We start from the raw sequence: 25,662 nt of genomic DNA on the forward strand, positions 1-25,662 counted from the left end.
ACAAAGTTGGTATGAATCCTGGTTTAACTATTCTCCCTGGTTAACAACTCTGCTATCTACCATAGCGGGACCGCTAATTTTACTAATTTTAGGACTTACTTTTAGCCCCTACATTTTTAACAAAATCATTAGCATCATGAAAAGCAAATTAGAAGCAGCCCACCATATGTTAATACAAGCTAAATATGAAACCTTAAACGAGGAAGAGACAGAAGATTATTTAGAACTAAGTAAAAGAGAACCACAAAGATTTAGCGAACAAAAGTAAGGAATACAAAAAAGGGGGGATTGTGATAAGCAGAGACCCTTTTGTTCGTCTAAACATGTAGATACAATGCTTTGCAAAGCTATGCTTTGTGGAATCAGGCTGAGGTTGAAGGTTGCTACTGACGCTTGCATAAATCACTAACGGCCTTACAAGCTTTCTTGAATTCCAGAAAGTCACCAAAGATAAGCTTTAACAGAAAACAGTGAAGAAAGGTCAAAAGGATAAGATTGAGGAAGACCTATGATCTTCATCCCGTGACCACCAGAAAGCAGAAAAAGACCCCCTAGCAACCAGAGACACATGCGCAGAGACACCCGAGAAAGGACACGTAACCCGGAAGCCGGGTTAAAAGGGGGAATACGGAAACCAGCAGCGTGGCAGTTTCGCGGAGCGGGAACTCTCCTGCTCCCCTGTCGCCCAGCGCTGATCTATTGCTTATTGCTTGCTTGCTGTAATTAATAAAACTTTTCTCTGATTGAACCATATCACTCTCTTGAATGAATTCATAACATCCCAGGTGTCCTTAGGTGTGCTGAGGTTGGCCCAGGTGTGCCCATGATGGCTCAGATGTTCCCAGGAGAGCCCAGGTGGTCCCAGGAGTGCCCAGGTGTGCTCAGGTGTGCCCAAGTGTGTCCAGATTTGGCCAAGTGAGCCCAGGTGTGCCCAGATATGCGCAGGGGTGCCAAAGTAGTCTGAGGTGCGCCCATGTGTGTTCCCAGGTATGTCCAACTGTGCTTGGGTGTGCTCAGGTGAGCCCATGTGATCCAAGATATGCCGAGATATGCCCAGGGGTTCCAAGGTGGTCACAGGTGTGCCCAGGAGTGCCCAGGGGTGAATGGGTATACCCCAGCATAGCCGGGAGTTCCCAGTGTAGCCCAGCTCTGCTCAGCTGTGCCTAGAGGTACCACTGTGGTTCTAGGAGTGCCCAGGAGTTCCCAGGTGTGCCCAGCTGTGCCTAGGTGTGTTCATGTTGGCCCAGATGTACCCAAGAGAGCCCAGGTGGTCCCAGGAGTGTCCAGGTTGAAACAAAGAAAAAATGCTTAACTAAAAGGGGTGTCTGACAAAACCAGACCCTGACACCCTAATCCACAAGAACAGGAAAAAGACCCAGACTGCAAGATGAGATAAGGAGCTGGAATACACAAGCAAGATGCAAAGACAAAGGCACCACAGGATAAAGGAGATTCCTCAAACCCTAAGCCGGAAGAAAAAGAAACGGATTTAAAATTCCAAAAAAGGTGACCAAAAGACTGAAAGGGGCACGGAGCTAATTATAATATGAAGTGAAGACAGGCGGGGTCAGAAAATTAGTATGTATTAGGCATATTGTGTAAACCTGGTGTGTAAAGGATAAAAAGGGGAAACCAAATCAAAAAGGTGTGCATGCTTTTTGGAGGAGATATCCCCCATGCACCTGTCACGATCTGCAAGGTGGGATTCGTCATGTGGTTCTTTTAGTCAGTCTTAGAGTACAAAAGATTATCAGCAAACCAAGGACTCAAACAAGAAAACACACTTTATTGAGTGCTCATCAGCACTAATACGCGATAGAGGGAAAAGAGGAGAAAGCAAAGCATAAGGAAAAGAGAGTAAGGGGATTATAGCTACCAATGTCAAAGTCCACTCAGCCATCCAATGACGCAGAGTCTTCTGTCCGTTGGGGAGATCTCAAAGGAAGGTAAGTTTGGGGTATAATTTTATAGTCTTTTGCAAAGCGAGGGGCGCAGGGCCAAAACTAGAAGAGATTGATGATCATTGTGATGAATTCCATTGCACGGGGAGCAGGTGTAGGGTACAGAGCGATCCATGTCTTGCAAGTCTTTGCTCACCAGCAGGAACAAGGACAAGGTGTTGTGGAAAACCTATTGCACAGGGTACCACGCACAAGCCTCTGCTCACCAGCAGGAATGAGAGCAGTGTACCGTGCAACCACCTGCAAACAATCACTTAGCAAACATCCATCTCAGCTAGGCCTAAACCCCCAAACCAAGTTCCTTGTGATATTCAGGGTCTCAGTCTCTGTCCTTGAGACAGTTGTGAGACAGATGAGGGAATCTTCGGACCGTCTCTTACAGCACCTCAGCGCTGAATAAATTCATACCTGCTCTTATAACTACTCTGCGAGTTATAGGGTTCCTTTTATTCCGCACATCAAGGTATGCCCAGGTGTGCCCAAGTGTACCCAGATGTGCCAAGAATTGCCCATGTGAGCCCAGGTGTGCCTGGATATGCCCAGGTGCGCCCATGTGTGCCCAGGTATGCCCATGTGTGTTTAGGTGCGCCCAGATGTAGTGAGATTTGGCCAGGAGTGCCAAGGTGGTCCCAGGTGTGCCCAAGAGTTCCCAGGTGTACTCAGGTGTGCTTGGGTCTGCCCAGGTAGGCCCATGGTTTCCCAGATGAGCTTAGGTGTGCCCAGGTGTGCCCAGATGTTGAAGGTTAGGTGTCCTTGTTTTTTTGTTCGTTTGTTTTGTTTTGTTTTGTGTTCTGGCCGGCCGTGGAATTTTTACCCATTATGTGCTGAGACAACCTAACTACCGGTACTTAGGGGTGCTCACAACAGACAAAGGGTGGCCGGGCCTGGGGGGGCGGGGGTGGGGGGGACACAGAAAAAGAGGGTGGGGACAGTTTTTTAGCTGGCTTCTTCTCGGCTTCGTTCGGGAAGGACGTTCGTGTGCTGGGTCGCAGAGCTGCTGCGGTGGAGAGAAGGGAATTACGAGCTGCTGCTTCTTCTCCTTCTCCCCTCTTTGTTGGCGGCCTCACACCCCCTGTCCTGCCGGGACGTGTGGCAGTGCCAGCCACTGCTGCAGAGCTGCTGATACACCTCATCCACCAGCCCAGGATCTCAGCTCGTCCCTGCTGTTCCAGCCGACTGTTCCTCGGAGCCCTGCAGGAGCACTGGGACTGACTGCCCGAGGGGGTTTGTGAAAACAAAACCTCTCCCCCATCCCATCTCAGTCAAGAAAGCTGTCCCGGGGTCCCTGGTTCTGTGTTCTTGCTGTAGTTATTGTTTGTTTGTTTGCCTGGTTATACTAGTAAAGAACTGTTATTCCTATCCCCAGATCTCTGCCTGAAAGCCCCTTGATTTCAAAATTATAATAATTCAGAGGGAGGGGGTCTACATTCTTTCATCCCAAGGAGGGGCTCCTGCTCTCCCTAGCAGACACCTGTCTTCTAGAACCAAGACAGCTTTTGGTGCCCATGGTAGCCCAGATGTGCCCAGGAGAGCCCAGGAATGGCCAGGAATGCCCAGGTGTGCCCAGGTGTTCCCAAGCGTGGCCAGATGCGCCCAGATTTGCCCATGTGAGCCAAGATGTGCCCAGATGTGCCCAAATATGCCCAGGGGTGCCAAGGTGGTCTGAGGTGCAGCCATGTGTGCCCAGGTATACTCAGGTGTGCTTGGGTGTGCCCAGGTAAGCCCATGTGGGCCCAGATGTGGTGAGATTTAGCCAGGGGTTCCAAGGTGGTCCCAGGTGTACCCAGGAGTCCCCAGGTGTGCATCGGTATGCCCAGACGTCACTGGGAGTGCCCAGATATGCATAGGGGTGCCAAGGTGGTCTGAGGAGTGCCTGTGTGTGTCCCAAGGTATGTCCAGGTGTGCTTGGTGTGCCCAGGTAAGCCCATGCAGGCCCAGATGTGGTGAGATTTAGCCAGGGGTTCCAAGGTGGTCCCAGGTGTACCCAGGAGTCCCCAGGTGTGCATCGGTATGCCCAGACGTCACTGGGAGTGCCCAGATATGCATAGGGGTGCCAAGGTGGTCTGAGGAGTGTGTGTGTGTGTCCCAAGGTATGTCCAGGTGTGCTTGGTGTGCCCAGGTAAGCCCATGCAGGCCCAGATGTAGTGAGATATGGCCAGGGGTTCCAAGGTGGTCCCAGATGTGCCCAGGAGTGCCCAGGTGTGCATGAGCATGCCCAGGCATAGCTGGGAGTGCCCAGTGGAGCTCAGCTGTGCCCAGCTATGTCCACGGGTACCACAGTGCTCCCAGGTGTGCACAGGAGATCTTAGGTGTGCCCATGTGTGCTTGAGTAAGCCCAGATGAGCCCATGTACACCCAGGTGTGCTTAGGTGTGTCCAGGTTGGCCCATGTGAGCCCATGTTGGCCCAGATGTGCCCAGGAAAACGCTGGAGTGCCCACGAGTGCCCAGGTGTGGCCAGGTGTACCTGTGTGTGCAAGTGTGTGCAGATGTGCCCATGTGAGTCCAGATGACCCCAGATATGCCCAGGTGTGCTAAGGTGGTCTGAGGTTAGCCCAGGAGTTCCAAGGTAGTCCTAGGTATGCTTGGCTGTTCCCAGGTTTTCCCATGTACACCCAGGTGTGCTTACGTGTGCCTAGGTTGACCCAGGTGTTCCCATTTTTGTCCACATGTGCCCAGGAGAGGTCAGGATTACTTAGAAGTTACTAGGTATGTCCAGGTGTGCTCTGGTGTGCTCAGGTGAGCCCATGTGGGCCCACATGTGCTGAGATTTGCCAAGGGCTTCCATGGTGGTCATGCCCAGGTGAGCCCATGTACTCCCAGGTGTGCTTAGGTGTGCCCAGGTTGGCCCAGGTGTGCCCATGATGGCCCAGATGATCCCAGGAGAGCCCAGGAGTATCTAGGAGTGTTCATGTGTGGCCAGGTGTACCCAGTTGTTCCCCAGATGTTCCCCAGATGTGCCCAGGTGTGCTTTGGTATGCACAGGTGTGCCACAGGGGGCTGAGGTGTGCCCAGGAGTTCCCAAATGTGCCAAGGTTGTATGAGGTATGCCCATGAGTTCCGAGGTATGCACAGGTATGCTTGGCTGTGCCCAGGTAATCCCTTGTGGGCCCAAATGCACTGAGATTTGGCCAGGGGTGCCAAAGTGGTTCCATGTGTGCCCAGGTGTGCCCAGGTTTGCATGGGTAAGCCGAGGCATGCCCAGTGGAGCCCAGCTGTGCCCCGCTGGGTCCAGGGGTACTACGGTGGTCCCAGGTGTGCCCAGGAGAGCCCAGGTGTACCCAGGTGTGCCCAGGTTGGCCCAGGTGTGCCCATGTTGGCCCAGATGTGCCCAGCAGAGCTCAGGAGTCCCCTGGAGTGCCCAGGTGTGGCCAGGTGTACCCACGTGTGCCCAAGTGTGCCCAGATCCCCCAGATGTGCCCATGTGAGCCCAGATGTGGAGAGATTTGCCCAGGGCTGCCAAGCTGGTCCCAGGTGTGCCCATGAGTGCCCAGGTGCGCCCAGGTGTGCTTGGGTCTTGGGTATGCTCAGGTAAGCCCATGTGGGCCCCTGTGTGCTGAGCTGTGCCCAGGTGGTCTGAGGTGTGCCCATGTTGGCCCAGATGTGCCCTGAAGAGCTCAGCAGTTCCCAGGTGTCCGCAGGTGTGGCCAGGTGTACGCAGGTGTTCTCCGGATGTGCCCAGGTGTGCTTTTGTGTGCCTAGGTGAGCCCATGTGGGCCCAGATGTGCTGAGAAGTGGCCTGGGGTGCCACAGTGGTCCCAGGTGTGCCCAGGAGTGCTCAGGTGTGCATGGGTATGCCCAGGCGTAGCCGGGAGTGCCCCGTGGAGTCCAGCAGTGCCCAGCAGTGCCCAGGGGTACCACGATGGTACCAGGTGTTCCCAGGAGTTTTCAGGCGTACCTAGGTGTGCTTGGGTGTGCCCAGGTGAGTCCATGTATGCCCAGGTGTGCTTAGGTGTGCCCAGGTTTGCCCTGGTGTGCCCAGGAGAGCCCAGGAATGCCCAGGAGTGCCCAGGTGTGGCTAGGTGTGGCCAGGTGTGCCCAGGTGCGCATTGGTATCCTCAGGTGTGGGCAGGTGTGCCCAAGTGTGCCCAGATGTGCCTATGTGAGACCAGGATCTGCTATGTATGCCCAGGTGTGCTACGGTGGTCTGAGGTGTTCCCAGAAGTTCCCAAGTATGCTCATGTGTGCTTGCGTCTGCTCAGGTGAGCCCATGTGGGCCCAGATGTGGTGAGATTTGGCCAGGGGTGCCAAGGTGGTCCCAGGTGTGCCCAGGAGTGCCCAGGTGTGCATGGGTATGGCCTGGCATACCCAGTGGAGCCCAGGTGTGCCCAGCTGTGCCCAGGGGTGTCACGGTGGTCCCAGGTGTGCCCACGAGTGCCCAGGTGTGTTCTGGTGTGTTTGGGTCTGCTCAGGTGAGCCCATCTACACCCAGGTGTGCTTAGGTGTGCCCAGGCTGGCCCAGGTGTGCCCATGTTGGCCTATATGTTCCCAGGAGAGCCCAGGAGCGCCCAGGAGAGTCTAGGTGTGGCCAGGTGTACCCTGATGTTCCCCAGATGTGCTCAGGTGTGCCCAGCTGTGCCAAGGTGTTCCTAGGATTACTTAGGTGTGCCCAAGTGAGCTCAGATGTGCTCAGGTTGTCCCAGATGTGCCCAGGTTGGCCCAGGTGTGTCCATGTTGGCCCACAGTTGCCCAGGGGTGCCGTGGTGTGCCCCGGTATGTTCAGGTGTGGCCAGAGATGCTCAGGACAGCCCAGGAGTGCCCAGCTGTAGCCAGGTGTGCTGGGGTCTGCCTAGATGTCCCCGATAGTGTTCAGGTGACCCCTGGTATTTTCAGATGTGCTCAGGAGTGCCCAGATGTGCCCATGTGTGCCCAGATATCCCCAGGTGTGCCCAGGAGTGCCCAGGTGTGCATGGGTATGCCCAGGTGTACCCAGCAGTGCCCAGTGGAGCCCAGCTGTGCTCAGATGTGCTTAAGGGTGCCACGGTGCCACGGTAGCTTCAGCTCCAGAATCCCAGTGGTTGACCTCGAGTCTCTCCAGGCACTTTCTGCCAAAGGCTGCAGGACAAGCCATTGTTCCCAGCTGCAGAGTAGAGCACGTTCTTCACATCTAGTCCTGTCCTGACTGGGCCAAGGGCTACTGCATGAGCGATCTTCTGCTTGATTTGAGCAAAGGCTTGTTGCTGTTCATTGAAAATCATTCTTTTTTCTGGTAACCAGATAGAGAGGGCTCACGATCTGGCTGTACTCAGGAATGTGCATCTTCCAAATACCTATGGCACCTAGGAAAGCTTGCATTTCCTTCTTATTAGTTGGTGGAGACATTGTTGTGATCTTAATGACAACCTCAGTGGGAATCTGATGCCGTCCATCTTGCCACTTTACTCCCAGGAACTGGATCTCTCGAGCAGGTCCTTTGACTTTGTTCTTCTTGATGACAAAGCCAGCTTCTAGCAGAATCTGGATGACATTTTCTCCTTTCTCAAATACTTCCACTGCTGTGTTCCCCCACACAGTGATGTCACTAATGACTGCAGATGTTCTGGAGCTTCACCCTTTTCCAGGGCAGCCTGGATCAGTCCATGGCAAATGGTTGGGCTGTGCTTCCATCCCTGGGGCAGTCAGTTCCAGGTGTACTGCACTCCCCTCCAGGTGAAGGCAAACTGAGGCCTGCATTCTGCTGCCAGGGGAATGGAGAAAAATGCATTGGCAATGTCAATAGTGGCGTACCACTTCACTGCCTTGGACTCCAGCTCATACTGGAGCTCAAACATGTCTGGCATAGCAGCGCTCAGCGGTGGAGTCACTTCATTCAATGCATGATAGTCCACAGTCAGTCTCCATTCTCTGTCAGACTTGCACACAGGCCAAATGGGGCTGTTGAAGGGTGAGTGGGTTTTGCTGACCACCCCTTGACTCTCTAGTTCTCGGATCATCTTGTGGATGGGGATCACAGCACCTTGATTTGTCCAATACTGCAGGCAGTGCACCGTCGAAGTGGCAATTGGTGCTCGCTGTTCTTCCACTTCCATTTGCTTTTCTTTCTTATAGGAAAAGACCTTCCATCTTGACCAGGCATCCATGACCAAATTTGGGAATCTGCCTCCAGAATTCCCTATATTCAAGGGAGTCTGGATAGCTCCCAGACAAAAGCTGCCCCAGAGCCTGACCCTGTCCCACAACCCACCTCAGAAATGAGCCACACAGAGTGGGTGGGGGTTCTGGTGAGGGAGATGTGTGATATGGGCCAGAAGCTAGAGTGCATTTCCTCAGCTGTTGAGAAACTCTCCCCCTGCCTCGAAGAGTCTGATGGTGCAGCAGTGGAACCCACAGACATTACAAAGGAAGGGGCCAGCAAACTGGGGCAGCCAAGGGATGACAACAGCCTGCAGGGACAGAGCCACAGGGCTCAGCACTGGCAGGACCTGTGGGATGTCCCAGAGGGGGATGTGTCACATCAGCCCTCTGGAAGCCAAGGCTAACCAGACTTCTCAGTCCTTTCAGCACATGGTCCCAGTGGTTCAAAGGCAGATGAGAGGTGGCCCCAGGGTGACCAAGGCAGCCAGACCTGTCTCTCCTGGCAGATTTCATCTGGGAACAAACTTTGCATATAGGGAAATTTGGAGAATGAATCCCAGTTTTGGCCATAAGCCCCTGGAGGAGAAGGACACTTCTTTCCCATAGGAAGGAAAGCCCAGAGCCCCAGTGCTTCAGGGGCAGATGAGAAGCAGCCCTCAACATGCCAAGGTCAGCTGGACCTGTCAGGTGGTCCCCAGGAGGTCCAGCCAGACAGAGCTGTTCCATGTTCCCTTGGTTTTGTGGGACCCCACAGTGTCACAATGATCTCCTTGGTTCAATGAGGTTCTGGATTGTCACAGTGTTCCCCTTACTTCTGCAGTGTCACAATGGCCCTGTGCTCCCTTGAAGCCTTGCACTGTCACAATGGCTCTGTAGTTCCACAAAACCCTGATGTGTCTGTTGCCTTTGTAGGCATAGTAACCTGGTTCAGGAACGGCACAGCGACCAACCCCAGGTCGCTCGGTCCATCAGCTCGCAGACACCAATGTGGTAGATGGCAAATGTGTGCTTTTTATTTATGTTTATTAGAGAAAGATATGACACTATATAGTCCGGGTTTACAACATCACTTCCGTCTGCTTACATCACTCCCTAAACACTATTGGCTATCAGAAGAGGGGCCTTATCTTTCTGTACAGCACGATATCTTCTGGCCGCCGGACCCTAGCTGCCTACATTTCCCCCCTCCTTATGCTTAACTAAATTGGCTAAAATATAAAAGATACTGGTCATAAAAATTCTACCCTTTTTCTCATTCTATATTTTATAAAAAATATATTGCATAGACTTGAGTAAATATATAAGATACGCTACACTTAACTAAAAAGCTAACACACAAGAAGCTTAGGCATAATAACTAAGTAACTGTTGGGAGCTCTTGTTTAAAGCAGTTGCTGATGCTCTACTATCATAATGTCAACTCTCTCTAAGCGGCTTCTGACAAACGACACAAGCCTATTCAAAACACATGGTCCAAAGATTAACACCAGTAAGATCAGGCCCGATCAGGGTGGATACTAAGGTGGTCAGCCACAGAGATTTAAATAGTGATACGAACCACTCTTGTTGATCCTCTCTATCTCTTTTTCTCTGGGCTAGTCTTTCCCTCAGTTCAGCCACTGAGTCTCTGACCACTTCAGTGTGATCAGCATAAAAGCAACACTCTTCCCTTAAGGCAACACAGAGGCCTCCTTGCTGCATGAGCACAAGATCTAGTCCTCGCCTATTCTGCAGGACAACTTCAGAGAGTGAGGACAGTGACTGTTCTGGAAAGGAGATAGATCTTTCAAGTCTCTTTAAGTCTTCATCAATTGTCATTTGCTGCTGGGACAGTCCTTGTTGTTGGGTCACAAGGGCGGAGACACCTGTGCCAGCACCAGTTGCTCCCAGGCCAAGCAGCATTGCTATGGTCACACCTGTCACCAGTTCTCTTTTCTGAAGTCGGGTGAGTTTTTCCACCTGGAGGTTAAACTCTTCATCCGAGTGGTACAGGACCCTGGGAACAATCACAACTTGCACACAAAAATTGTTAGAAACACTAAAGTCACAAACAGATAGGCATGGGGTAACTCCAGTGCAGTGGCAAACCCATATTCTGGGTGTTGATGGAATGACCCATTTATGGGACTTCTCAATTCTGGTAACAGCTGCACAGATGTTTTTCTTCACTCGTTTATGTATGCACTACCAGGACATATGCCTTGGCCTGTAACGTGAGTGAGAGTAATGCCTTTTTGAGAGGTGTTCCATTTACACTGAACTGGGTTGGGATCATTCGAGTAGTCAAAGGGGACACTAAGGGCAATGGCTTCATAAAATGGGGGATTGGTATCATAACATAGCCAACAAGAACTTGTAAGGTTCAGGTTAGACTGATTTAATGATAAAAAGGCAGCATCTAGCATACAAAAAGATGATGCATAAGGGGTTGCTCCGTGCATGTTCAGGTGGCTAAATGGGGTGGGGGCAAGGGTAGTGTGGGCTTTTTCCTTTGGTGTTTCTTTTATTAGGGCATGGTTAGGTCCCACTGACTTGGGCTCTTGAGGTAAAGATCTGATTATTTGTATTACGGCTCCAGGATCTGGGTAGTATCTATGAATAAACACTGACCACATCTTTCCTACAGCCCAACTCACATCGCCTAGTTGTAAAACTGTTACTTTTAGGTAAGTGCAAGTGCCTCTTTCGCCGACCATTCCTTCCAATGCAAATGTGGGACATCAGCCTCCATTTGGGGCCTACGTTACTTGTAAGTACTCATCACTTTTAACTGGCTCCCATCTACCAGATGCCACAATATTTTCACATCCCCAATACCCACAAAACCAGCATCCTGGGTAATTACAGTAGCTTTTCCTGGGATTTGAGCTGGGGCACCAGTACATTCCCCACAGTTATCTGGATCCAGGTTTCATTTCCACGGGAAAAATGTCTCCAAGCCATACATCGAAGCTGGGGACGCCTGTTACAGTACTATCTCTAATTACTCTGCCTGTTGTTGGATCTCAAAGAAGCCATCGAAAGGGTTGGTAAGGATGACGTTCTGGTTCAGCCTGCGTTACAGCAGCTAGCCCTAGAAGCAGAATGGTGCAAAAACATCGATATTGTTTGGATTTTACCGCCATGGAAGTCTCCAATGTCTTCAAGGCATTTGCCGGCTTGTCACCCTCTTCTGTTGCTAGGGCCTACAGTTTACGAGGACGTCCACAAATCCATTCCTGTAGAAAGAAGCCTACAGTTTTCATTAGCTTTATTCTGGAGGTCTGGTTTAATAGACTTAAGCCGACACCATTTGACTCTACCTTCTTTTCTGACTGCTGCATACCTGCGTCCTGTCAAAACCAATTTTCACCCTTGTTCCCATTCCCCCAACTCATTTCTAACTATGACCGATGTGCCTTCTTCTAGCGCTCGAATGGCCCAATGCTTTTGGGATTTTGAGGAGATTTAGGGAATTTTGTAGCATTTTTCTGGAATTTCATGGAATTTTTGTGAATTTTTTTTTTTTTTGGTGGAATTTACTGGGATATTTCTGGAATTTTGTGGATTCTTTCTGGAATTTTGTGGGATATTTCTGGAATTTTGTTAGATATTTCTGGAATTTTGTAGAAGTTGGAGAAGATTTTTGGGATGATTCTGGAATTTTGTGGGATTTTGAGAAAAATTAAAGGATTTTGTGGGATTCCAGGATTCTGGAAAAAAAAAGATTCTGGGATCTCTCCGGGACCACCGCGTTCACTCCAGGCAGTTTTGGCCGCGTCCCCAGGCGAGACTGGGAAGAGCTGGGAGAGACTGGGAAGGTAGCTGGGAGGGAACTGGGAGGGAAATGGGAGGGAGCCCTGGGAGGGGCGGGACCAACTCGGTTCCCATCATTCTGGTGCAGCCATCCCGGTCCATGTGGTCCCGGTCCATGTGAACCCAGTCTCTGGTGCTGATCCATACGGTCCCAGTCTGTGCAATCCCAGTCTGTGCAATCCCAGTCTGTGTGGTCCTGCATGGCACACACTCCAAGAGTCTGGAATTGCAGTTCACAGCAAGGAAAAGATGTTCCTACCCTTGAAGGCAAAGCTCTTGAGAAGGAGCTGAGAGCCAAGTGCAGCAAGATCTTACAGTGACATTTCCCTGCCAGCCCCCATAACTTCACCCATGCTTGCTGTAGCTCCTGGATTGGGAATTAAATCAGGAGAGGGTCTCTGGTTGGATCTGCCCTGGCTGCTTCCCCAAAACTCTTCAAAATGCTATGAAATTCCATCAAAATCCCACAGAATTCCAGAAAATCCACAAAATTCCACAAAAATACCACAAAATTACAGAAAAATCCCACAAAATTCCAGAAAAAAATGCTATAAAATTATTTCTATTTCCTCAAAATCCCACAAAATTCCAGAAAAATCCCACGAAATTCCCAAAATATGCTTAAAATTTCACAAAATTCCACAAAAATCCAAAAATTCCACAAAGTTCCCACAAAAATCCCACAAAATTCCAGAAAATAATTTTGTAATTCTCTAAATCTCCTCAAAATCCCACACAATTTCTGAAATATGCCACAAAATTTCCCAAATCTCTTCAAATCCTACAAAATTCCCAAAAATAATGCGCAAAATTCCAGATAAATACTATGAAATTTCCTAAATCTTACCTAAATCCCACAAAATCTCACAAAAATCCCACAAAATTCCAGAAAAATCCCACAAAATTCCCTAAATCTTCTTAAAATTCCATAAAATTCTAGAAAAAATCTACAAAATTTTCCAAAAATCTCACAAAATCTCCTCAAATTCTCACAAAATTTCAGAAAAATACCATAAAATTCTAGAAAACCCCTATAAAATTCCCCAAATCTTTGAATTATTCCCGCAAAATTCCACTAGAATCCAATGAAATTCAAAAAAACTTGCATTAAATTCCTGAAAAATCCCAGAAAATTCCACAAAAATGCCACAAAATTATTTAAATTTTCTCAAAATCCCACAAAATTTCAAAAAAAATTCATAAAATTCCCTAAATCTTCTCAAAACCACACAAAATTACTGAAAAAGAAAAAAATTACTCCAAAATCACCCCTAATCCCCCCAAAATCTTGGCAAAAATTCCAAAAAATAAAAATAATGACTCTAGAATTATCCCAAATCCTCCCAAAATCCCTCCATAGCCTACCAAACCCTGGCCTTGCTCCCCCAAATGATCCAAATCCCTAAAGACCAGGAACCCCAAAAAACTGGGGGTCCCCCAAATTCCAGGCTTCCACCTCCTAAAAACCCCAAAATCCCTCCAAATTCTGAGGTTCCACCTCCCCCCAAAACTCCTGTCCCACAATCCCACATTCCCAATCCCCTGATCCTGAATTCCCATGTTCCCTTGAATTCCCAAATCCCCATTCCCCATTCCCAACTTCCCCAATTCCTGATTTCCCAGAATTCCCCATTCCTGAATTCCCAATCCCTGTTGAAGAATGGCTTGCTTTTCCGAGGCCATGGTTCCTTGGAAGGCCTGCACAACCCTGACTTTGAGTTAGCATGAGTCCTTGGCACAACATTGTAACAAAGATATGAAAAAGAATAAGTGTTAATAAGACAATGAAGAATGGATGAGAATTTAGGATGAGAAATCTGTAAAATGTATCTTGTGAAGTTTGTCAGGATGTGAATTCTGCAGAATGTATCTTATATAACTGCTTAATGCATTTTATAAGTTCCGCTAAAAAGTATCTTATAGAGCTCGGGTGTTATGAGCTGGACCAATAGAAATGTAGAAGTTAACACGTGAAAAACAGCAATTATCCAATCATAATAAAATACAGATCGCATGTTACCTTTCCAAAATACTATAAAAATGTAGCTGAAACTGCAATAAAATGGAACGAGTAGCTAACTCATACTGAGTCATCTCTTGACTCCCAAACCCATCTCCTGCAATTGGAGCCCAAATAGGGACCCCAAAGAAGCCTGCACACCGCCTGAGAACCTTCTCAAGAGGCTCAGCACTGCAGAAATGCACTAAGAATCCTGCGGATTTCAGAATAGGAATTTCATGGGATTATTATGGAATTTTGTGGGATTGTTTTGGAGATTTGGAGAATTTTGTGGTATTTTTTCTGGAATTTTGTGGGATTTTGAAGAAATTAAAATATTTCTGTCAGATTTTTCTGGTATTTTGTGGATTTTTCTGGAATTTCGTGGGATTTTGGTGGTACTTTGTGGATTTTTTTTCTGGAATTCTGTGGGATTTTGAGAAAAAATTGTGAATTTCATGGGATTTTTGTGGAATTTTGTAGGATTTTGAGGAGATTTTAGGAACTTTGTGGGATTTTTCTGGACTTTTGTGCGAATTAGAGGAGATTTTGTGGGATGTTTCTGGAATTTTGTGGGGTTTTGAGGAGACTCAGGGAATTTGTGGGATTTTTGTGGGATTTTCAGGAGATTTGGGAAATTTTATGGGTTTTTTTTTAAATTCTGTGGGATTTTGAGGAGATTTGGGGAAATTTGTGGGTTTTTTCCTGGAATTTCATGGGGTTTTGGGGGAATTTTGTGAGATTTTTGTGGATTTTTTTTATTTTTTCTGGAATTCTGTGGGATTTTGAGAAAATTTAGGGAATTTCTTGGGATTTTTGTGGAATTCTATAGGATTTTGAGGAGATTTGGAGAACTTTGTGGGATTTTTGTGGGATTTTTGTGGAATTCATGGTATTTTTGTGGAATTCTATAGGATTTTGAGGAGATTTGGAAAATTTTGTGGGATTTCTTCTGGAAATTTATGGGGCTTTTAAAGAATTTTGTGGAATTTTTCTGGAATTTCATGGGATTTTTGTGGAATTTTGTGGGATTTTTGTATAATTTTGTGGATTTTTACTGGAATTTTGTGGGATTTTCAGAAATTTTAGGGAATTTTGTGCTATTTTTCTGGAATTTTTCTAGAATGTTGTGGGGCTTTTCTGGAATTTCATGGGATTCCCCCTCCCCCAACTGCAGCAAGGGCTTCAAGCAAAACAGCCACCTCGTCAGGCACTGGCGCATCCACACTGGGGAAAGGCCCCACGAGTGTTCCCAGTGTGGGAAGAGCTTCTCACAGAGCTCTCACTTGACCCAACACCAACAGAGGCACTGGTAAGGGAAGTCCTGGTGCCAGTCCCGGAGCGGCTCTGATCTCAGTTCTGGTGTCAGTCTCAATCTTGGTGCTGGTGCCAGTTCTGGTGCTGATCTTGGTCTCGGTCCCGATCTGGGTCCTGGAGATTCTGGGCCCATTTAGGTAATTTTAGGCCCCTTTGTAATTTGAGTTCGGAATGAGACTTTATAGGGTGATTTTCAGCCCCTTTGGAGAATTTTTGGCCCATTTGGATGCTTTTAGATCCCTTTTTGTGGATTTTAGGGTCCTCTGACTGATTTTAAACCAAACCTGGCAGATCTCGGCTGCATTTGAGGCCTTTTTGGGTGATTTTAGGCCAAACCGGGCCCTTTTAGGACCGTGCATCAGCTTGGCCACACCCTTTCCCCTCATAATTCTCTCCTTTTCCTTGTCCCCACCCCTTCCCCTCACAGTTCCCGCCCTTTCTTTAACCACGCCCCCTTCCATTCATATCCAGCCTTCTCCTTGGCCACATCCTTGTTTTCCTCTGAGCCCCGCCCATCTCCTGGCCCTTTCCCTCCAGCGCATGTGCAGAATACCTGGAAGGGTCTTTGCCTGGGCACTGCCATCTTTGCTCCCGATGCCCTGGCCCGGCTCCAGCATGTCCGAGACCTACAGTGGGGCTATAAAGGATCTATAGGGGATCTATTGGGGACCTACAGGGGATCTGTAAGGGATCTGTAGGGGATTTCTAGGGGATCTACATGGGATATCGAAGGGATCTCTAAGCAAGCTATGGCGGATCTGTAGGGAATCTATGAGGGACCTGTAGGGAGTCTCTTGGGGATCTACAGGGGCTCTTCTGGGGATCTATAGGGGATCAATAGCTGATATCTAGGGGATCCACACAGGGTCTATAGGGGAACTCTAGGTAATCTATAGGTGATCTATAGGGGATCAACAGGGGCTCCATAGGGGTCTGGGAGAGCCCCTGTCAGGCCCAGGGGACTCTGAGGGTGCCTAGGGATCTCTATAGGGGAATTTTGGAATCCTTGAACAGAATTTTTGAGAATTTTAGGATCTGTCCAGGGAATTCTTGGAAATGTGGGGACCTTATATGGAATTTTGGGGTTCTGATAAGGTATTTTTAGGGCCTGAAAGGATATTTAGGGGTCTCTTGGGAATTTTGAAGTCCGCATAAGGAAATTTTTGAAATTTTGGAGTCCTTAATGAGAATTTTGAAATCATTGTATTGGAATTTTTGGGCCTGTAACTGAAAACTGAAAATGTTAGGCATTTTGGAGTCTCCATAGGGAATTTCTTTGAATTTTGGGTCCAAACATGGGAAGTTTTGAGATTTTGCTGTACTCAAAGGGCATTTTTGGGGGGTTCCATAGAGAATTGTTGGGAATTTTGGAGTCTCTATAGAGAATTTTGGGTCCAAACATGGGAAGTTTCGGTTCACTACAGGAAAGTTTTGGGAATTTTGGCATCTCTGAAGGGAATGTTTGTGAATTTGGGGTCCTAAAGTAGAAATTTTGGGGTCTCTGCAGGGAATCTGGGGGGATTTTGGGTCCCTAAAGATGCCGGTGAACAGCTGGCCTGAAGCCTCCCAAAGCCCTGAAGTTGATAAGGCTGTTCTTGTGACAGAATGGAAATCAAACACCTTTGGGAGAGAGGGCACGGAGAGGCAGAGGGACTCGGCTGCAGAGAAGGGACGCTGGCCAATCCCTGAGGAGCGCAGACGCAGGCAGCTATTGGTCAGTGGCCGGGGGGGGCACCAAGGTTCCAGCCCATTGGGGTCAACCATCGAAAAGCAACTCCTGAATAATAAAGATTGCTCTTGCAGCACGAACCTCGCTGTGTCGTGTGTCCGTCTCAAGCGCCACAGCAGCACTCTGCAAACAGAGCTGCACCTGACTGAAAATGAATGGGACAGAAATCAGGAACTCTGAAAGTTTGATTTCCTATCAAATACAGCCCACCCAGCCAGCCCCACACAATCCCCATCCCACCGCTCCAAATGTGGATCCTACTTCTCCCGATCTCCTTCTGGCCTGGGGTGACTTTGTGATCCTTGGATCCCCAGGCGTCTGTCCTGTTTCTGCTGGCTATTAAGTTCTGCACCTTCAAGACTGGCTCTGAGAGCAAAGCAGGGAAAGAAGCAGCTGCAGTTTGTTTGCAGAAATGGCACTCACTGCCCCGCACACTTTCCCGGCCTGTGTCGTCTGCAGCAGGGACAGACAGCGGGACAGAGCTCTCCTTTGCTTCTAGGCACTTTAGTTCAGTTTCCTTTTTAGTTAGGTTTTAGTTTAGTTTAGTTAGTTTTTAGCTAGCTGAGGCACAGAAGTTCCCCTGAGTGATTTTTGCCTTTTTCCTTGGATCTGTTCAAAGCTGCTCTGGACTGAGAACCCAGACAAACCCCGGGAGCTCACGGCTGTGGCCCACAGGGGCCTGGGCCTGGGCCCTTTCCAGTGCCGGAGGAACTGATAAGAGACTGAGCGAGCTGAGCTACACCCCATGGAAAGGACTTTTCTGGATTTGGCATCTCTTCAAACAGCCAGAGGATTCATTCTTTAATATTATTCATCTTTCTCATGCTTGTGGATACTTTGATTGTTAAATAAACTGCGTTTTCCACTTTTCTCCAAGAAAATATTTTTCATTAAACATTCAGGGGAGGGGCTGCTTTAATTTGCCTGTTAGAGGCACCCCATTCAGAGGTTTTCTTCCAAATTTGCCCTAAACCAGAACACCTTCCAACTCCATCTCACCTGGCGGCTGTGGAACCGAGTCATTTTGGTGTGGGATTGAGATCTCCTGAGGTGGAACAAGCCCTTTTGAATTGGGATTGAGCTCTTTTGGGGTAAAATGGAGCTGTTCTCAGTGGGATTTGAGTTGTTTTGAAGTGACAGATCAATTCCTCTTGGCTTTTGGAGTGCAAAGAGATGGAGATGAGAAGCTGTTGGGGGTTAGGTGTCTTTTTAGTTCTGGCTCACCTGTGGAATTTTTACCCATCAGTTGTGGGGAAAACCTGACTGCAGGTGGTACTTGAGAAACACAAAGTTTGGCTGGGCCCAGGGGGGAAGGGGAAAGGAAAAGGGGAGGGTGGGCACAGTTTGGCAGCTTCTTCAGCTTCAGAGAAGGACACTTTGGTGGGAGTTTGTTGCTGCGGAGAGAAGGGAATTCACAATCACCCAGACGGAGCTGCTGCTTCTTCTTCTCTGTAATAAAGAATTGAGTAAATAAAAATTCGGAATAAGAAGTTTAAATAAAGTATGTATAATTATAACTAAATGAAAGTATGGAATAAGGAATTCTCCTCCCGGTCGAGGTAGAATTCCTTTTCCAAAAATCACGAATTGCAAAAGAACCCCCCCAGATAACAGGTTTCAGCAGACTCATCAACTCGGAGGAAAAGACAGGACACAGGCCATCATAGAAACAAAAGAAACAGCCTAAAAGTCTACCTCCAGAGAAAGGCAACGCCCGGCCGATTTCGGCTGAAGACCATCAAGCAAGACAAAAGGGACGAGCCTCAGGAAAATGGTCGTTGCCAGAATCGAACACCACACCCGCCAAACCCATACTACAGAAACTCAATCAAGAAAGACAAAGAAGAGACTACTCCTCCGAGATATCCATCGGTGCTAGCCCGGATCTCTCAATCCTGCTGTGATGAAATATGTTAAAATACATACAGACTCACTTTGCATTTGAGGAGACTCTGCCCGGATACTTACTGACTCAATGTTCTAGGCCAGGAAATCCATTCACCAGACAATCAGGGACATTTGGTGAATGGAAACTGGTTAGAATTCTAGCCTGGGGACATAAAATCCCTATAAAAACCCAGGCCAGAGAACCCTCAGACGTGGATTTGGGAACACCTATACCTTGCGTATAGACCCTGTCCACCCAGCGCTGCGCTGTCCATTTATTGTGGTTTTTTTTCCTCGCTGTTTGTTGCTTTATTAATTTATAATAAATTAATCTTTGTTAATCTTTAATCTGCCGTTGCATTTATAACAGATTGGTGCCGTGACTCGGATCGGAAGAAACTGTGGGAGAATCTCGCTGTCCAGGGGGGTACCCCCGCTGATTTCAGCGGCCTGGGGAGCAGAGACCCTCCGCAGTTCGCTCCGATTGCCGAACCAAATTTAGGCTGAGGAAAAACCATAATAAAAAGGGGAACGGATCCAGAGAGCTCGGGAAGGCAGGAGCCTTCGGGAAAGCCGCAGCTTGGTAGCTCATAAAAAGTCATACGTGCACGAAGACGCCCTCGCAGGAAATTGCTGTAAGTACTGTGAGGTTGAGCGGGTGATCGGGCGAGTTTGTGAGAGACGTGACCTGGTCACGAAGCGAGTGTGGACTTCAAGGCCGCGTTTCCATCCTCCCGCGAGGGAATTGGCCGGCCGCGAAGGAAGCGATTCTGTGTGAAAGGGTCTCTCTTTCCTTACTCGTAAAGCCTGAGGCTAAAGGGAGTCTCAGGGGACCGATCAAAGGGGGCTGAGAGAGGAAGGGACGTCCAGTCGAGCTCTGGAACTGGTAAACTCTCTCAGCCAAAAGATTTAGAAAGTCGGAACATCGAGAAAACCCCGGTACAGCTAACCGAGAGGTAAGTATTGGTGCAATCTAGGACTTTCAGACGAAGAAAAAAGAAAGACGAACACAACGCAGAGCAGGTAAGAATCGTAAGAAAATGGGACAGAGAAAAAGTAGAACGCAGAAACTAGATAACGAGAAAAGCCCATCAGAGGAATCAAAACAAATGCTAGACATCCCACCAGAGAGTCCTTTAGGGTGGATGTTGAGAAATTGGGAAATTTGTCCCGAGAAACGGGGAAAATCTAAGGCAAAAATGATTTATTACTGTGCCGAGATCTGGGGAGGACAGGAATTGAGAAACTGTCTCACTTGGCCAGTATTGGGAACATTTGATAAATGGACATGCAGGGAATTACTCGCACACGTAGAGAAAAAGGCCTCGTCAGACGCCGAGGAGAAAGAATATGCCAAACTCTGGTTAAATACCAGAGTGCGGCTGTTTCCAGTGAAACAGAAAAACGAACATAAGACAGAGACCTGGGAACCCCTGGATCACTTACCCCCTCCATACCGCGGGTTAGTAGAGCCTCCGGTGATGGACCAAGTAGTACCATCAGCACCCGAGGGTTCCATGGGGCAACTAGCAGAAGCACGCTCCCCTCAACCACCGGGAGTAGTGCCAGAAACCCTCACTACCCCCACACCTGCAGAAAACCCCGCCACCACACCCTCTTTGGAGTCGGTGTTGGCGCAAGGATGGGGCTTACCCCCTCCACAAATCCCGGTCCGGCCACCACAGCTGGGACCACCGAAAGTATCAGAAGGGAACCCTCTGAGTCACGTAGCTGCGGCAGACATCCCGCCAGCAATGAGGGGAAACCCTCCCGCAAACTCCAGTTCCCCTCCTGCAAGCAGGACTCGGTGGAAATCAAAAACAGGGAATGGAGAATGGGGAGAGACAGAAAATGGGCATCGAATGTTCCCTCTCAGGGAAGTGCCAACCACCCCCGGAGTAATTGGATTTGTAAACGTGCCCCTTAACTCAGGGGATGTACGAGCATTCAAAAAAGAAATGGGGCGACTGCTAGATGACCCATTTGGAGTGGCCGAAAGATTAGACGATTTTCTAGGAAGTAGTATTTACACCTACGAAAATCTCATGGCCATCCTGAGATCCCTGTTTAGCCAGGAGGAGAGAGAGATGATTAAACAGGCGGGCATCAGGGATTGGGAAAGGCGGCACCCGCAGGGAACACCCGGTGACCAAAAGTGGCCGAGCGTGAGCCCGAGTTGGAGCGCCCAGATCGAAGAAGGGAGAAGAAGCATGATGGATTTGAGGAATATCATCGTGCAAGGAATAAGAGAGGCGGTCCCCAGAGGACAGAACATTAGCAAAGTATTTGGGGAATGTCAGGGAAAAGAGGAATCCCCTACCGAATGGGTAGAAAGGCTGCGGAGAAGTCTGCAGATTTACTCCGGGACTGATCCCAGTTCTCCGGTGGGGGAGGTCCTGCTGAAAACGCAGTTTGTGGCTAAATCATGGGAGGACATTAGGAAGAAACTTGAGAAAATTGATGGATGGCAGGAGAAGAGTCTCCAAGAGCTTCTAAGGGAAGCTCAGAAGGTTTATATGAGGAGAGAAGACGAAAAACAGAAACTTCAAGCCAAAATATTAGTGGCTGCAGTAAAAGAAGTTCAAAAACATGAACAGAAACAGGGTAAACCGATACCTAAAAAACAAAAAGGATCTCAAAAGGAGGAAACTCCTCCTCGAAAGGATCTTCCTGAGTGCTTCTACTGTAAGAAAGTAGGACACATAAAAAAGGATTGCAGGAAACGAATAAAAGATGAACAAATATTTAAAGAAGATTAGGGAAGTCTTGGGCTCTTTCAAATGGGGACAGTAACAGCAAAAGAGCCCTTGATAAAATTGAAGGTAGGTCCCCACCGCCAGGAAATGAGCTTCCTGGTTGATACCGGGGCTGAGAGAAGCACCCTGCAGAAGTTGCCTATAGGGTGTGAAACGAGTAAAGAAAAAGTAATTGTAATTGGCGCAAAGGGAGATCCATTTAAAGTCTCGGTAATCAAGGAGGTGGAAATCGAGTCAGAAAATAAGATATGTTTAGGAAATTTGTTGCTTGTAGAAGAAGCCAACTACAATCTATTGGGAAGAGATATGATCATAGCTTTAGGAATAAATATCATTGTGAAAAATTCAGAATTAGTAGTGAAGGTGTTGCATTTAACTTCAAAAGATGAAAAGGAAATTGACCCCCGAGTATGGCACTCGAAGGGGGAAGTGGGAAAATTAGATATTGCTCCCATCAAAATTGAAATTGAAAATCCAGAGAATCCGTTAAGGATCCGACAATACCCCATCCCAGCCGAAGGGAGGAAGGGTTTGAAATTAATAATAGACGAGCTGCTTAAAGGAGGCACGCTCGAGCCCTGCATGTCCCCACATAACACCCCCATCCTGGCAGTAAAGAAAGCCGATGGGAACTTCCGATTGGTTCAGGACTTGAGAGCTGTAAATGCTAGAACCCGAACCAGGTTTCCGGTGGTAGCAAATCCTTACACTTTACTAAACAGACTCTCACCAGAGGATGTATGGTATAGTGTAATTGATTTAAAAGATGCTTTCTGGACATGTCCTCTGGATGAAGGGAGTAGGAATTTTTTCGCTTTCCAGTGGGAGGACCCAGATACCAATCGAAATCAGCAATTGCGGTGGACGGTCCTTCCACAAGGATTCGTGGAATCTCCGAACTTGTTCGGACAAGCCTTAGAGCAGCTACTCACTCAATTCACTCCAGAGGAGGGGACAAAACTATTACAATATGTAGACGATTTGCTAATCGCCGGGATCACGGAAGAGCAGGTGAAGAAATGTACCATTTCCCTGCTGAATTTTCTGGGACAAAAGGGGTTGAAAGTGTCTAAATCCAAGTTGCAATTCACCGAGCCCGAAGTAAAATATCTTGGACATTGGATATCACAAGGGAAAAAGAAATTAGATCCCGAGAGGGTGGTGGGAATCCTTGAACTTCCTGCCCCACAAACCAAGAGACAAATTAGGCAATTTTTAAGGCTCATGGGATATTGCAGACAGTGGATTGAGGGATACAGTGAAAAGGTGAAATTTCTGTATGAAAGGCTAAATACAGATCGATTAAAATGGACAGGACAAGACGAAATTAAATTTCAAGAACTAAAGAATGCCCTTGTCACTGCTCCAGTTCTAACATTACCAGACATCAGAAAAGAGTTTCAACTGTTTGTCGACATAAGTGGACAAACAGCACAGGGAGTTTTAACCCAGGAATGGGCAGAAAAGAAGAAACCCATAGGGTTTTTGTCCAAAATCCTAGATCCAGTCAGTCAGGGCTGGCCTACGTGTCTGCAAGCAATTGTGGCAGTAGCACTGTTGGTTGGGGAAGCCAAAAAGGTAACGTTTGGAGCTCCCCTGATAGTTTATACTCCACATGATGTAAGAAATATCTTACAACAAAAAGCAGAGAAATGGTTGACCGATTCAAGGCTTCTGAAATATGAAGCCATGTTAATCAGTTCGCCAGGATTGGAATTAAGGACAACCTCTGCACAAAACCCTGCGCAATTTTTGTACGGGGAACCAACGGGAAAGCTACTACATAATTGTATTGAAGCAGTGGAATTACAAACTAAAGTAAGACCCGATCTGGAGGATCAGGAATTGGAAGGAGGAGAAAAATGGTTTATCGATGGTTCCTCGAGAATGATGGAGGGAAAACGTAAATCGGGTTATGCCATCATAAATGGTATAACAGGACAGACTGTAGAATCGGGTCCCCTAAAAGCAAATTGGTCAGCACAGGCTTGTGAACTCTTTGCTCTCCTAAAAGCCCTCAAAGGCTTGAAGGGAAAAAGGGGAACCATCTATACCGATTCAAGATATGCATTTGGGATAGTGCATACCTTCGGGAAAATTTGGGAAGAAAGGGGTCTGATCAACACTAAAGGAAAAGGATTGGTACATGAGGAAATAATTAGACAAATTTTAGAAGCGGTCAGGGAGCCACTGGAGGTATCTGTGGTTCATGTAAAAAGACACCAGACCGGACGACAATTCCATACAAGGGGAAACAATTTAGCGGATAAAGAGGCGAAAAGAGCGGCATTGTTGACCGTAAGTATTTCTGAGCTAGTCCCAAGGGAACCCCCAGAGGTTTCAGTGCTTCCTTCAGAAAAGGAGCAGGAAGACTTCAAAAAGGTAGGGGGACATTTCAAAGAGGGTAAATGGTGGTTACCCGACGGGAGAGAGTTGGTCCCGAAGGGGATAGCAAAAGGAATACTCAAAAGACTACATGCACAAACCCATTGGGGAACCAGGGCATTAGCTGAACAATTTTTAAAATTCTTCGGGTGTAAGGGAATCTTCGAGCTTGCAAAACAAGAGGTACAGGGATGTGTGATATGCCAAAAGGTAAACAGAGCGAATTTTCGGCAAACCAATTGGGGAGGTCGGCCAATCTCATACCGACCATTTGAAAGAATCCAAGTGGATTTCACGGAATTACCGAAAATTGGCAGAAATAAATATTTGTTAGTTATAGTAGATAAATTGACACATTGGGTAGAGGCTTTTCCCAGAGCTAAGGCCACGGCTCAAACAGTGTCTAAAATTCTACTGGAGGAAATAATTCCTAGATATGGTATTATAGACCATATTGATTCGGATCAGGGTACACATTTCACCTCAAAAATTATCAAACAGTTGTCCGATGCGTTAGGGATCAGATGGCAATATCATACTCCTTGGCACCCTCAGAGCTCGGGGCAAGTGGAAAGGATGAATCAGACATTGAAGTCACAAATATCCAAATTGACAATTGAAACAAAAATGTCCTGGGTCAAATGTCTCCCCTTGGCATTGTTGAATATAAGAACCATGCCGAACTCAGAAACAGGGCTGTCCCCCTTTGAAATGTTGTATAGAATGCCGTACAAGCATGGTATGCCGGTTGAACATCTTCAAACAGAGGATGTTCAACTCCAACCTTATCTCATTTCTATAAATAAAAACTTACAGGAGTTAAGGAGAAGAGGATTGATTCCTCAAAGCAGCACATTGGGATTTCCGATCCACCAAATTCAACCAGGGGACAAGGTACTGATCAAAGTGTGGAAAGAGCAACCCCTCAGTCCTCACTGGGAAGGACCTTTCCTCGTCCTCCTGACTACAGACACCGCGGTTCGTACGGCTGAAAAGGGCTGGACACACTCTTCCCGAGTGAAGAAAGTTTCGGTTCGCGACTCCCCCGAGTGGAAAATTGCAACCCCTCCGGGAGAATTGAAAATCAGGCTTCAGCGGAACAACAAATGAGCAACGAAGACAGGATAAGTTGCACCAATTTTGAATGTTATTGTTTTCCTTTTGTACATTTTAAGTGTGCATATTGTAAACAAACGTGGGTGACTCATTGTTTGGGAGGGCAAAAACCGAGAGGGTTGTGTGCCGCGTGTTACAAAGAGGAATTAGAACAGACCAACCTTTTTCTAGCACTTGCTACCCGGGTGGGTATCTTGGAACTCGACTCTCCTGAGTGGTTCCGATTTTTTCAAAAAGGATTACGAGGCCATTTGGACTGTAAAGCGGAACCTCTAATAATAGAGTGCCGCCGAAACGTAAAGGTACCGTGCAGGAGCGGCACGATCAAGGCATCTCGGTGGGCAACCTTTAAAAGGAGGTTTGCCATCAGAACGTCAAGGGCCCCTGAAGACAGTCCTTGCTGCCGAGAAGATGGTTATCCCCGCCGTATGTTCTTGTACGGGCGGAGGGAATGGCAGAGGGATGCGATTGTGGGGAATCCTGACGATCCTGAACCTAGCCATGTGCTAGACCGAGAGAACGGGCCCCGAGGCGCCTCCGGGGACGACCTCCCTGGGGAAGTGTGAGCAGTGCCAAACTGCCTCGCGAACCGAGCCATGGATCGCCTGCCCTCCGGAATTGCACGCAGGAGAATGTTGGGCAAA

The 25,662-nt window shown here is 47.9% G+C and overlaps 1 long non-coding RNA gene across 1 annotated transcript in view; it reads right to left on the reverse strand.

The window, feature by feature from the left end:
- Positions 1 to 9,022: 9,022 nt before the first annotated feature.
- The window catches only part of LOC147649308 (uncharacterized), a 32,431-nt gene continuing 15,791 nt past the window's right edge, over positions 9,023 to 25,662 (reverse strand). The window contains exons 6-7 of the long non-coding RNA XR_015279147.1: positions 16,956 to 18,323; positions 9,023 to 11,252 (exon numbers count right to left, since the gene is read on the reverse strand). This is a non-coding gene — a long non-coding RNA (uncharacterized LOC147649308). The remainder of the gene's footprint in view (positions 11,253 to 16,955; positions 18,324 to 25,662) is intronic.

The sequence above is a fragment of the Cyanistes caeruleus genome, chromosome 25 (assembly GCF_971803275.1).
Source record: "Cyanistes caeruleus chromosome 25, bCyaCae1.hap1.1, whole genome shotgun sequence".
NCBI lineage: Eukaryota > Metazoa > Chordata > Aves > Passeriformes > Paridae > Cyanistes > Cyanistes caeruleus.